General features: G+C 38.6%; 1 long non-coding RNA gene across 2 annotated transcripts; it reads left to right on the top strand.

Moving 5' to 3' along the window:
- Positions 1-4,409: 4,409 nt before the first annotated feature.
- Positions 4,410-6,918, top strand: LOC131533626 (uncharacterized). 2 transcript variants are annotated; one of them, XR_009269176.1, is made up of 4 exons: positions 4,410-4,624; positions 5,628-5,743; positions 6,350-6,587; positions 6,784-6,918. It is a non-coding gene; the product is annotated as an uncharacterized LOC131533626 (long non-coding RNA). The 2 variants fall into 2 exon arrangements; XR_009269175.1 differs by lacking the exon at positions 4,410-4,624 and having other exon boundaries at positions 5,467-5,743.
- The last annotated feature ends 5,686 nt before the right edge of the window (positions 6,919-12,604 follow it).

Raw genomic sequence — 12,604 nt, forward strand, 5'->3', positions numbered from 1 at the left:
GCTTTTCAGTGGCGCGCGAAAGCACGTCCACGAGCTCTGAGTAAGCCGCAGGAGGCTGCGCTTCCTGGCCGCTAGGCGGGAGAGCATGGGCTAAAGCAGGCCCGAAATCCTCAGAGTCGGATGCTGCTGTGAATAACACGTCATCTAGGCCGAAGGAAATGGCGTTGTGTGCCTCCGGGCTAGGACATAAATACTCATGTGCGAACTCAACTGGAGAATTCACGCGCACGTGCTCAGGCGAGAGAGGGAGAGAAGAGGCGAAGCCTGTCTGCTCACTCTCTATCGCCTCGAGCTCCACATCCGAACCCCAGGTCGTGGATTCCTCAGCGGCCTCCGGAGCACGACGGGGAAAAACGGATGACTACCTCTCAAAAACCGCGAGCCTAGTGCAGAGGGTTTTGAGACGGAAGTTTTCGCATAATTTGCATTTCGAGATGCCGTAAACCACCTCACACGCGTGCAAAAAAAACCATACATTTTAACACACTTACTGTGCGGGTCGTCGCTCGCGATGAAGCGAGAACACGGTGGCTGACAGCGACGATACTCCATGGCACTTCACCGCAAGGAGAACAGAGTTCCACTGCTGCAGTCGCCGAAGTGCAAGTGAAGAAATACCAAGAAAAAGAACGATCGAAATCGGGCCAGAAAAATCGCAACAGAAGGGCTAATATGGCCACTTCGTGAAGGCAGAGAAATCTGAGGAGCAGATGGTGTGTTTGCCAGTATAAGGAGGCGACGTAAGAACGTCGCAGACGGCATCCGCGCCATCAGCCAATGAATTGGCATGATTCTATAAGGGCTTCATACAATCGGCACACCCAGAGGGCGTTCCCAAAGCGTCTTAGCTTACGTTGAGTGAACCTATGAAAGAGAACAACCCCAAAACCTCACGTTACAATAATATACTGAATATATGTTATGTAAAATATCTACTAATATTTCCTATATTTATTTATTACTGTATACACATGTTTTAGTTCTATATTTGGTTTATTTTCTATAATTGATAATTACTGGCAAGGTCTGCACATTACCATTTAAAAGTCTAGAGGGAAAAAAGTTTGAAAGAAGCCTCTTATTCTCATCAAGGCCACATTTATTTGATAAGAAATACAGTAAAAACAGGAATACAGTGAAATAGTATGGCTTATAATATTAAAATGACTGTTTTCTAGTTTAGTAAATTTTAATATGTGATTTATTTCTGAAATGTTTTATCGTAAATGTTGAAAATGGAAATGTTTTGTAACATAAATGTTTTTACTGTCACTTTTGATCAATTTAAACAAAACACACACAAAAACAAAAAAAAAAAATTAATATGATCTGAAACTTTTGAATTGTAGTGTATAACCAAACTGGAATCGGTATGTGTGTGAATATATATATATATATATATATATATATATACACACACACATACATCTCTCACATATATAAATATTCCAAAGGTGTCCTACATGACCTACAGAGAAGGACTGCTGATTATCATTCATATGTATGAAACAGCTGCTCAAATAGGCTTTTCAACCCCATGGCATGTATATTTGATGTTACAGTCATTCAGATATTCCCAGAAGTACTAGAATAAAAGTATATATAGTTCATACTGTATCTACACACTGAAGTATGACTAAAAATAGAGTAAATCATTTTTGGAAACTAATGTAAGGCTGCAATGTTTTATTCACGTCCAGCAAACATCGCATTAGGCAACTAGATAAGACACTCAAGGCTTTTCCCATTTTACTGTCAATCATCTTTGTGCAAAAGCAAGTAGATGGTCTATAGCATGTCTTTGCTCTGACTCTCAAACATGGTTTATGTGTGTAAAGGTTAATGAAGATGAAGATCTTATGTGACACTGGCTGTTGAGTTATTTATTTACTTACTTAAGTCTGTCTGTCTGTCAAATGGGATGCCAGTAATATCTGAAGCACAAACTGTTCTTTTAACCAGAAAGTTGGCAAAAAGGTTGAAATCCATAATGAAGTTTCAGCACCAGGCAGCAAAATGACACATTTAGTTTTGCAGGTCAGAATAAATGAGGAAAATAACGAAATAAAATAGCATCTAGGGCAATCACAGGCAATCATATCCAGACAGGATTAGATTTCTTTGAGAATCTCTGACTTAGCTGTTAAATCAGTAGATTATTTGCTCCATTCTTTGTATGTCATTGTCAGGATTTCATTCTTCTTTTTATTTTATTTTTTTTATTTTTGGATTAAAACACAAAGTATGGCTGTGAATGTGAAATACGGTCTGATTGGCTCATACTCCACAGGAACATGCACAGACACTTCAGTTACAGTCATTATCCTGATCTCTTAAAGTAGAACGCTTTTAAGAGCCTTCAAAAACAAATACAATATTTCCCATGATGTAATGTATAAAAAAAAAAAAAAAAAAAGAGATTTAAAGTTAAACCTTATTTTATCTGATTTAAGGCTGTGATATATATATATATATATATATTTTTTTTTTTTATTATTATTTTTTTTTTTATTTAATTATTATTATTATTATTATTATTAATAACTACATGGTTTATTAATCACAATGTAATTGCACAGCAAATCTGGGGTGAAAAATTACCCCAAAATGATTTTGTGTTAGATAAAAAAAATAATTGAACTTAGCTTTAGAAATAAATGTTTTGATTCCAAATTCATATATAAACAAATAAAGTGACTGAAACTAAAACCACTTTAGTCTTTATGAATGAGTCACTGAATCACTGACTCACTTGATTAATGCAAAACCACAGATTTATTCAGTAATGAATCACCGCTGTGTCTGGAACAATTTTTGTTTGAAATAGAGCAAAAACAGACCATAATGACAGTGTTGTGTCTAAAATATAACAAAATCTGTTGCATCAAATCAATATGACATTTGAAATGGTGCAGATATTGGTGAAAAACAGCTCTCTTGCTGGTGTGATAGTGCTAAACTATATTATCATATAATATATATATATATATACATTAATCACTTTAATGTGTGATCCCCCCCCCACCCATAATTAATCGCACACTAATAAAATCAGCACCACTAATCTGAATACACTGATACGTTTGAGCGGTCGCTGCTGAAAGATGCTTTTTGCTGCAGAAAACCAGTCAAACTTTGTCCTCTTGGATCTTACAAAACCTCCTCAACCAAACAATCCTGCTATGCTGAAGAAACTAGAAAGATACAGAGAGCACTGTGTGAAACACAAGGAAAATCTTCCTGCACACAGTGTCGCTTTTGTGCAATCAAAGGACTGGCAGAGAATAAGAAAATTGAATTTGCGTTTGCCGTGTGTATGCGATTTCCATAACTGGAAACACACTTTAATGTCACCCAGGAAGAGAACAAGAAGCAAATATCAGGAGGAATATGAGACTCAGTTTTACATTTCTGTGTCACAACAACCTTGCAGTACAGCTGGAGACCCAATTAAAAACCAATCAGAACGTGTGTCAAGAGATGATAATGAAACTCACTTCTCTCGCTTTCTGATGGACCGAGGCAAGAAGCTTTAGGGGAAGCTTGAGAAATTTATTTGATCAAAAATACAGTAAAAACAATGTAATTATTACAATGTAAAATAGCTGTTTGCTATGTGAGTATGTGTTAAAATGTAATTTATTTCTGTGATGCGCAGCTGTATTTTCAGCATCATTACTGCAGTCTTCAGAGTCACATGATCTTCAGAAATCATTCTAATATGCTGATTTACTGCTCAACAAACATTTCTGATTATTATCAATGTTGAAAACAGTCGTGCTGCACAATATTTTTGTGGAAACCGTGACACATTTTATTTTCAGGATTCACAGATGAATAGAAAGTTTAAAAGAACAGTCTTTACTGTCAATCTTTTGATCAGTTATAGATAGACAGATATGTTGTTTGTGTTAATACATGTTTGAATGAGTTAGTCTGTATGCATAAAGTTTTATCATTTTTTCACTTTTTTTATCAACTAAAATAATATATTTCACTTTATATTATATGACTTTTTTACTTTGTGAGAAATAATATATTTCTCACAAAGTAAATAGTATATAGCACAAGGCTATTGGCTGGGCCAATCAGAAGCCGCCACAGCGACTGTAAAAGTATTTAAACTGCCTGTTCGCTATTACAAGTCGGGAGAAGCGAATATTCACCAGAAGAGACGGACAGCAGCTCGTAAGTGTTGCGATACTTAGTCATAGATCTGTTGTTTAAATTATTTACCTGCTGTTGGGAAGGAATACTTTCGTTTCCTTCTATTTCTATTCTGCATTTTCGTTGAGGTTTCGTTGTTTGATTGCACTTTCTGTTAATTATAATAATTTGCACCTCGGCTAAGAAGGAACCTGGATCATTTTCAGTGCTCCTTGCTAGCGAAGTGTTAGTTTCGCCTTGAGTTATTTGCACAAGGCTATTGGCTGGGCCAATCAGAAGCCGGCCACAGCTGTTTTCACGGTAGTGTGTTAGGCTGTATTTATCAGAGGTCCGAGCGCTGACGCGGAAGCATCAGCGGAAGCGTTCAGCCTCCTCGTGTGAAGACAGACGAGGGTAAAGACCATCGACTTTTCCTGCGCGACTTTAACCGAGCAACGACTCCGAGCGACACACTTAAGTATCTTTTCTTTTTCCCCTTCCTTACACACTCTCCGTTTCCATCCTCTTTCCTGCCACCTCTATCATGTGTTTCCAAACTATTCGGTTCTCTCTCAACCACGCCTAACGTCCCACGCAGACGGCAACGTAATCCTGCTAACCTGCGCCTTATCTCTACCTCCTTCACTACACCTCTTTCCTTCTCTGTGGGTCTCTGGAATTGTCAGTCAGCTGTCAACAAAGCTGACTTCATTTCTGCTTTTCTTTAAAATCCACGCTCAGCATCTTGGGCTTGACTGAGACCTGGATTCGTCCAGAAGACTCAGCAACCCCAGCTGCTCTCTACTAATCTCTCTTTCTCTCACACCCCCGGCAAGTTGGCGGGGTGGAGGCACTGGTCTGCTCATTTCTAACAATTGGAAATACTCAACCCGCTCTTCCCTATGCAATTACAACTCATTTGAATCTCATGCCATTACTGTATCAGCTCGATAAAACTCCAGATCGTGGTCATTTACCGTCCCCTAGCCAAATTCTAGCCACCTTCCTAGAGGAGCTGGACGGGCTGCTGTCCTCTTCGTGGAGGATGGCACTCCACTCCTAGTCTTTGGTGATTTCAACATTCACCTAGACAAGCCTTATGCTACAGACTTCCATGCACTCCTAGCTTCGTTTGATCTCAAACGCCTTACCACTACTAGCACGCACAAATCAGGCAACCAACTTGACTTAATTTACACACGCAATTGTACTGCAGATAACATTCTGGTACAACCGCTACATACTTGGACCATTTCTTCATTACATTTACATTACACTTTGCTTCTCCTGTGCCACCAACCCCTACCAGTTACTTTTAGACGAAACCTGCGCTCCCTTTCTCCTTCCCATCTTTCCTCTGTGGTATCCTCCTCTCTTCCTTCACCCACCCATTTCTCATCTCTGGATGTAAACGCAGCTACTGAGACTTTATGCTCTACCTTAACCTCTTGTCTAGACGACATTTGTCCTCTCTCCTCTAGGCCCGCACGGGCTGCTCCTTCCAACCCCTGGTTATCCGAGGTTCTTCGTGAACATCGGACTACACTCAGAGCGGCAGAGAGAAAATGGCGCAAATCAAACGATCTGTCGGACCTCAGTAGGTACCAGTCTATGCTCACATCCTTCTCTGCTAAAGTCCACACTGCCAAATCCTCACATTTCCGCAACAAGATCGACAGCGCTCCAGACATGCGTAATCTCTTCAGAACATTTAATTCCCTCCTCTGTCCCCCTCCACCTCCTCCCTCCACCTCTATTACAGCTGATGACTTTGCCACTTTCTTTACAGACAAAACTAGATCAATCAGTGGTCAGTTTTCACCTCCACGCACACAGGACCCTCACCCTACCACATCCACTGCTAAAACTCCCATCTTTTCTTTCTGTCCACTCACTGAAGCTGAAGTATCCAAGCTTCTCCTCTCCAACCATCCTACAACATGTCCTCTTGACCCAATCCCCTCACACCTTCTCCAAGCAATCTCACCCACACTCTTACCTGCACTCACACACATCATCAACACATCCCTACTCACAGGTAACTTCCCCATTGCGTTCAAGCAGGCTCGGGTAACCCCACTGCTCAAAAAACCTACATTAAACACTTCTCTTATAGAAAACTACAGACCTGTCTCTCCTTCCGCTCATAGCGAAAACACTTGAACGAGTTGTCTTCAACCAAGTCTCACTGTTTCTTTCACAGAACGACAAACTGGATGCTAAACAGTCAGGTTTCAGGAGGGGCCATTCAACTGAGACTGCGCTTCTCTCGGTCACTGAAGCCCTGCGAATTGCAAAAGCCCATTCCAAATCATCAGTCCTCATTCTGCTGGACCTATCTGCCGCTTTTGACACTGTCAATCATCAGATACTCCTGTCCACCCTCTCATCACTGGGCATCTCTGGCATTCCACTTCGCTGGTTTGAATCCTATCTCACTGGTAGGTCTTTCAGGGTGGCCTGGGAGGTGAGGTATCCAAAGCACATACACTGGTCACTGGGGTTCCTCAGGGATCAGTTCTTGGACCCTCCTCTTCTCCACATACACTACATCACTGGGTCCCATCATACAGGCACATGGATTCTCATACCATTGCTACGCTGATGACACACAGCTCTACCTCTCTTTTCAACCAGATGATCCAACGGTAACTGCAAGGATCTCAGGTTGCCTGGCGGACATCTCGGCATGGATGAAAGAACATCACCTGCAGCTCAACCTGGCAAAGACTGAGCTTCTTGTCCTCCCTGCCACTCCGACTCTACAGCATGACTTCACGATCCAGTTAGGTTCATCAACAATAACCCCATCAACTTCGGTCAGAAATCTTGGTGTAATCTTTGATGATCAGCTGACCTTCAAAGACCACATTACAAAACTGCTCGATCTTGCAGGTTTGCACTATATAACATCAGAAAGATCAGGCCCTTTCTGACAGAGCATGCTGCACAACTTCTTGTCCAGGCCCTTGTCATTTCTAGGCTGGACTATTGCAATGCTCTTCTGGCTGGACTTCCGTCTAATACAGTCAAACCTCTACAAATGATTCAGAATGCAGCGGCACGACTGGTCTTCAACGAGCCCAAAAGAGCCCATGTTACACCTCTCTTTATCTCCCTGCACTGGCTACCAATCACGGCTCGCATCAAGTTCAAGACACTGATGCTTGCATATAGAACAACCACTGGCTCAGCACCCGTTTACTTGCACTCTCTATTAACAAACTACATCCCCTCCAGAAATCTGAGATCTGCTAGTGAGCGACGCCTCGTGATACCATCACAGAGAGGCGCAAAATCACTCTCTAGATCATTCTCATTCACCATTCCTGGCTGGTGGAACGATCTTCCCACCTCTATCCGGAATGCTGGATCCCTGTCAATCTTCAAGCAACAACTGAAAACTCATCTCTTTCGACAGCACTTGACTTCATCCTAAACTTAAAAAAAAAAAAAAAAAAAAATTATCTTTACTTATTCCTTCCTTTGGTAGTTTGTATTTATTTGAACAATGTCTGAGACTTGGTGTTGCAAGCACTTCGTATGTCTGATTGCCTCTTCAAGATTAATCGCCGATGTATTCCCCAATTGTAAGTCGCTTTGGATAAAAGCGTCTGCTAAATGACTAAATGTAAATGTAAATATATCCCCATGACATAACAAATGAGATGCTTTATCTAATTTCACAGTATACTGAAAAGGTTCTGTCTGCTGTTGCTGATGGTTTTTATGTCATGGATGAAACTAAAGGTCATTTCCAAATACTAGTGGCTTCGTTTCACTTGGTGGAAGACACAAACACTCTTCTATTTGCCTTGCTTTAAACTGAAGCTCACAGTTTTCACTGTTAAATGACCCTTTAATACGCTGCAGTATATCATCTGGTTTGTTTGGAGGAAAAGCATCAGGTCATAAGCAGGCCGTCGCTGCAACTTTAAAGACAGCAACCCAGATGTCATACAAGCGTATTGCTTAGCATTTTATGCCTCCAAATCACAAATGTAAGCTGATTGGAGATTAGACATTGTGCTGGTGACGCACTTCATCAAACACTTCCCAAAAACAAGCCACACACACATTAAAAACTGAAATGGGCGGACGCTGTGTTCAGTGATGGACTGGATGCAGTCAGGCTCTGAAAGCAATCATCCACAACTACTGCATCCGCTCCCTTTACTCTAATGACACAAATCACAGAAGAATGTGGCAGGAAAGCTGCAGGCGTTTTGGACGCACTAGAGAGATTTGGCACATATTTCAGTCTCGCATCGCCTACGTGATTTTCTCTCCATCTGTATAGTTATCCAATAAAACACAAACCGCTGATATGATGCTGCGAGACACTCAAAGTGCAGTTGCACAAAGTTGTATTTAATGGCAAAGGTCTCCAGAGCTGTTTTTAAGTCAGCGGATGCTCACGAGTTGCCCAGGCAACAGAATCAGTGCCTCAAACTCCAATACAGACCATAATAAGAAAGCAGAATGTAATAGAAAATGCATGACATGAGCCCTTTAAGGTGATGTTTTGTTGTTTCTGAGGTCTGAGAGCAGGAATAGGCCTTGGTCCTCAAGCTTTGTTTGACTCTTTGACAGTGTTGCAGCAAAAATCACTTCCCCCCCCCATGATTTTTTAAGAGGTTTTCATGGGAGACGTGTCAGTTACCATAACTTTCAGTGCCAGTGTTGTGTCACTGTGACATGTCCTTAGTGCCAACCGTCCAATTAGCCTCAAACGCTTTGAGTTACTTGGACCAACATTTCAAGGATCGGCTGGTTTGCATCATGTCCCTTCTCAACTGATGGCCATTTAAAGGACAAAATAAACATTTTTTGCAAGCAAAAGTGCATTTATTATTAGTAGTATCTGTAGCTATTTTACCAGTGAAATATGTTAAGGTTTCAGGGTTCTTAAAAGCATGAAATTGACTAACCCCAATATATATCCAAAATTTGTGGTCAGCAAGAATTGTAATACTTTTATTCATCAAGGACGCATTAAACTGATCAAATCTGACAGTGAAATGCATTTATAATGTAAAAATATATATATTTTTCAAATATATATATATTTTGCAAATATCAAATAAATGCTGATCTTTTGAACTTTCTATTCATCTGTGAATCCTAAAAAATAAAATGTATCACCTTTTCCACAAAAATATTGGGCAGCACAACTGTTTTCAACATTGATAATAAATGTTTCTTGAGCAGTATTGAACTGAATTGAATTGAATTTTGTTTTATTTTATTTATTTTTTTAATTTTTTTATTTATATTTTTAATTTATTTATTTATTTTATTTATTTGTTTTTGTAGCCTTGGTGAGCAGAAGAAACATCTGCTTAATGTTCATAAACATTAATATCTTAAATGGAAGAAAAAAAATAAATTAAATTATATCAAATTCAATTCTAATTCAATTCAGTAAAATTCATACATACATAAATCCCAAAACTGTCATATTTAAAATCCACATAAGAGTTTTATTAATGTTTTTTTCTTTCTAAAAATAAAACAATAACTTTGTGTTTCTAGAATAAAATAAAATATTAAATTAAATAAATAAATAAATAATTATGTGCATTGGAGTCTTTCTCTCCCATTCATTTTGAGATAAATTGGATTGTTAATACCACTTTCTGCAGACAATATCAGTTTATAGTTCATTTTTATTAACCCTAAACAGACATGATCCATCACGTTTGATGTTTTGATGGTGGTCATTTTGATTTGTATTTCTTTCTTTTTGAGCCGTCTCCGTGACTCCTGACCTGCTTCAGTGGGCCCTGCTCTCCATCTAAAGTCCACTTGAATGAGACACGGTTTAAGAGAAATCTGTCGGGTGCGCTGTAGTCACGTCCTGAATTCCTTATGGCCAGTGCTACATTAAGCGACGCAGAATATATCGCTTTATTGGGCAAATATCATGAAATCATCACCTCCAAGGTCACCCGAAAGAAAAGCTGAGGTTTCTCTATTCTAATCTCACTCCACGAATAGCAATGAAGGAGTCTATGAATATTCTGAGCGTGTATGGAAGTGTGTGTGTGTGTGTGTGTGTGTGTGTTCCTGGAGCCGATGATAGTTCCAGCGTGCCGAAGGGGAACAAATGATGATTTCACCTTTTTCTGAGGATGAAGTGAGCAGCGCTCTGATCAGATAAAAGACAGAACATCCTCAGAGTCGAGCAGCAGCGGCACTGAGGGATAAGTGACATTAAACGGGAAAGTTTAGGTCACCGGAGGCCAGGAGGATGAATGGAAGGAAATACGGATGGATGGACGGATGAATAGATGGACAGGGAGATGAAGTGATGGGATTAAGCTCTGAGCTCAGTTTGACAGCAGTCAATGATCGGCCATGCTCAGCAAGAGCAGCTCTGTAGCTGGAGAAATCTCCTTCCGTAAATATATCAAAACTTAATTCCTGATTAGTAATATGCATTGCTAAGAACTTCATTTGGACAACTTTAAAGGCGATTTCCTCAATATTTCGATTTTTTTTTTTTTTTGCACCCTCAGATTCCAGATTTTCAAATAGTTGTATCTCAGCCAAATATTGTCAGATCCTAACAAACCATACATCAATGGAACTATTATTTATTCAGCTTTCAGATGATGTAGAAATCCTAGTTTAATAAAAATTGACACTTAAGACTGGTTTTGTGGTCCAGAAAAAAATAAAAAACAAATGTATTGAGTAATTTTCTGTCAGCACATTATCCAGAAATGTTGCGGACATTTCCATTAACCCAAAAACACAATGCAATGAAGTACAAAATGTAACATTTATTTATTTTTTATTTTTTAAGTGTGATATTCTGAAATGTTTGGAATTTATGCGTTGCTTTATATGATCTATTCATCAGAATGCCATCAGACAAAAAAATTAAAATAAAATAAATACATATTTAAATTCAATTTAAAATAAGGTTCCATTAGTTAACACTGATTAATGTATAAAGTAAGTTTCTAACAATGAGCAATACATTTGTTGCAGTATTTATTAAGCAATTTGTTAAACATTTGCTTTTAATAATGTATTAGTAAATGTTGAAATTAGCAATAACTAAGATTTTTCTTTTTTTAGTTAATATTAACTAATGTAGTTAAGTAACATTAATACATGGAGTCTTATTGTAAAGTGTTTTTTTATTTATTTATTTAATTTTTTATTTGTTTTTTATTAAAATGCTAAATGTTATGAGATATAAACTGCTGTTCAGAAGTTTGGGATCATTACTTAATATTGAAAGAAGTCTCTTCTTCTCACCAAGGCTGCATTTATTTGATCAAAAATACAGTAAAAATAGCTGTTTTTTATGTGAATATCTGTTAAATTGTAATATATTTCTGTGATGCGTAGCTGTATTTTCAGCATCATTTATCCAGTCTTCAGTGTCACATGATCTTCAGAAATCATTCTAATATGCTGATTTGCTGCTTTTTGTGATTTCTGATTATTATCAATGCTGAAAACAGTTGTGCTGCACAATATTTTTTTTGTGGAAACCATGATACATTTTATCTTTCAGAATTCACAGATGAATAAAAAAAAAAGAAAATGAAAAGAACAGCATTTATTTATATATGCTGTAAGATGTTTTGCCTTGTCTGCAAGAAGAGTTTTTCACTGTAATATTGATCCCAGCTTTTCTCCTTTCTGATAGTTGAGATATCTTCTGAAACTGCATGTGAGTTTTTTGGTAGGAGAAAAATGCATACAAGAGATTTAAATTCTTCAAATTCTGTTGTATCTTCTAGATAGAACAAGAATAAAATAATACTATAAACTCTGATTGAAGATAGTGGATGTGTTTTTGGCTTCAGGCATCTCTTGTGTACTGTATGACAATACAGTTTAGAGTGTCAATAAAATCAGATGTCTAATTGGCTTATGCATATTATTTGCATATGAATTGTTGCACTCAGTAATCAGGACTGTCAATTGAGGAATAAGCAGCGGTTTCATCATTCAGACGAGCTCGTCGCCTCTCGTGTGTGTGTGTTTTGTAATTTGTGCGATATGAATCATATATTTATTGTTGCAGTATATTGTGTCACTGACGCTTCTCTGAGCTGTTTTGATTTGTTCGATCAAACCCCACCACAACAAAACTGATTTCATGTGCAGTGTTTCCCTCTGGTTGAATATGAATATTCAGTATGGATACTGTTTGAATGAAAATGATACCTTTTAATAATATATGAGCAGTGTTTTGCATTACCCTCCAATTACTGCTAGGGTGATAAATTATGACACTTATTATGGAATCAGTTTTCCAGTTCACAGTGTTTATCTTTGTCAGCGCAACACTGTGCAGCTCTGAGGAGACAACAACATCTTCTGAAGCTGATTGTCTGTTTGCATGAAACTTCTGTGCACGTGACACACACACACACACACACACGCACACACGCACTCTCTTGCATATGTGGTTTACGGGGACCATAGGCGT

This window comes from Onychostoma macrolepis, chromosome 24 (genome assembly GCF_012432095.1).
Source record: "Onychostoma macrolepis isolate SWU-2019 chromosome 24, ASM1243209v1, whole genome shotgun sequence".
Lineage (NCBI taxonomy): Eukaryota > Metazoa > Chordata > Actinopteri > Cypriniformes > Cyprinidae > Onychostoma > Onychostoma macrolepis.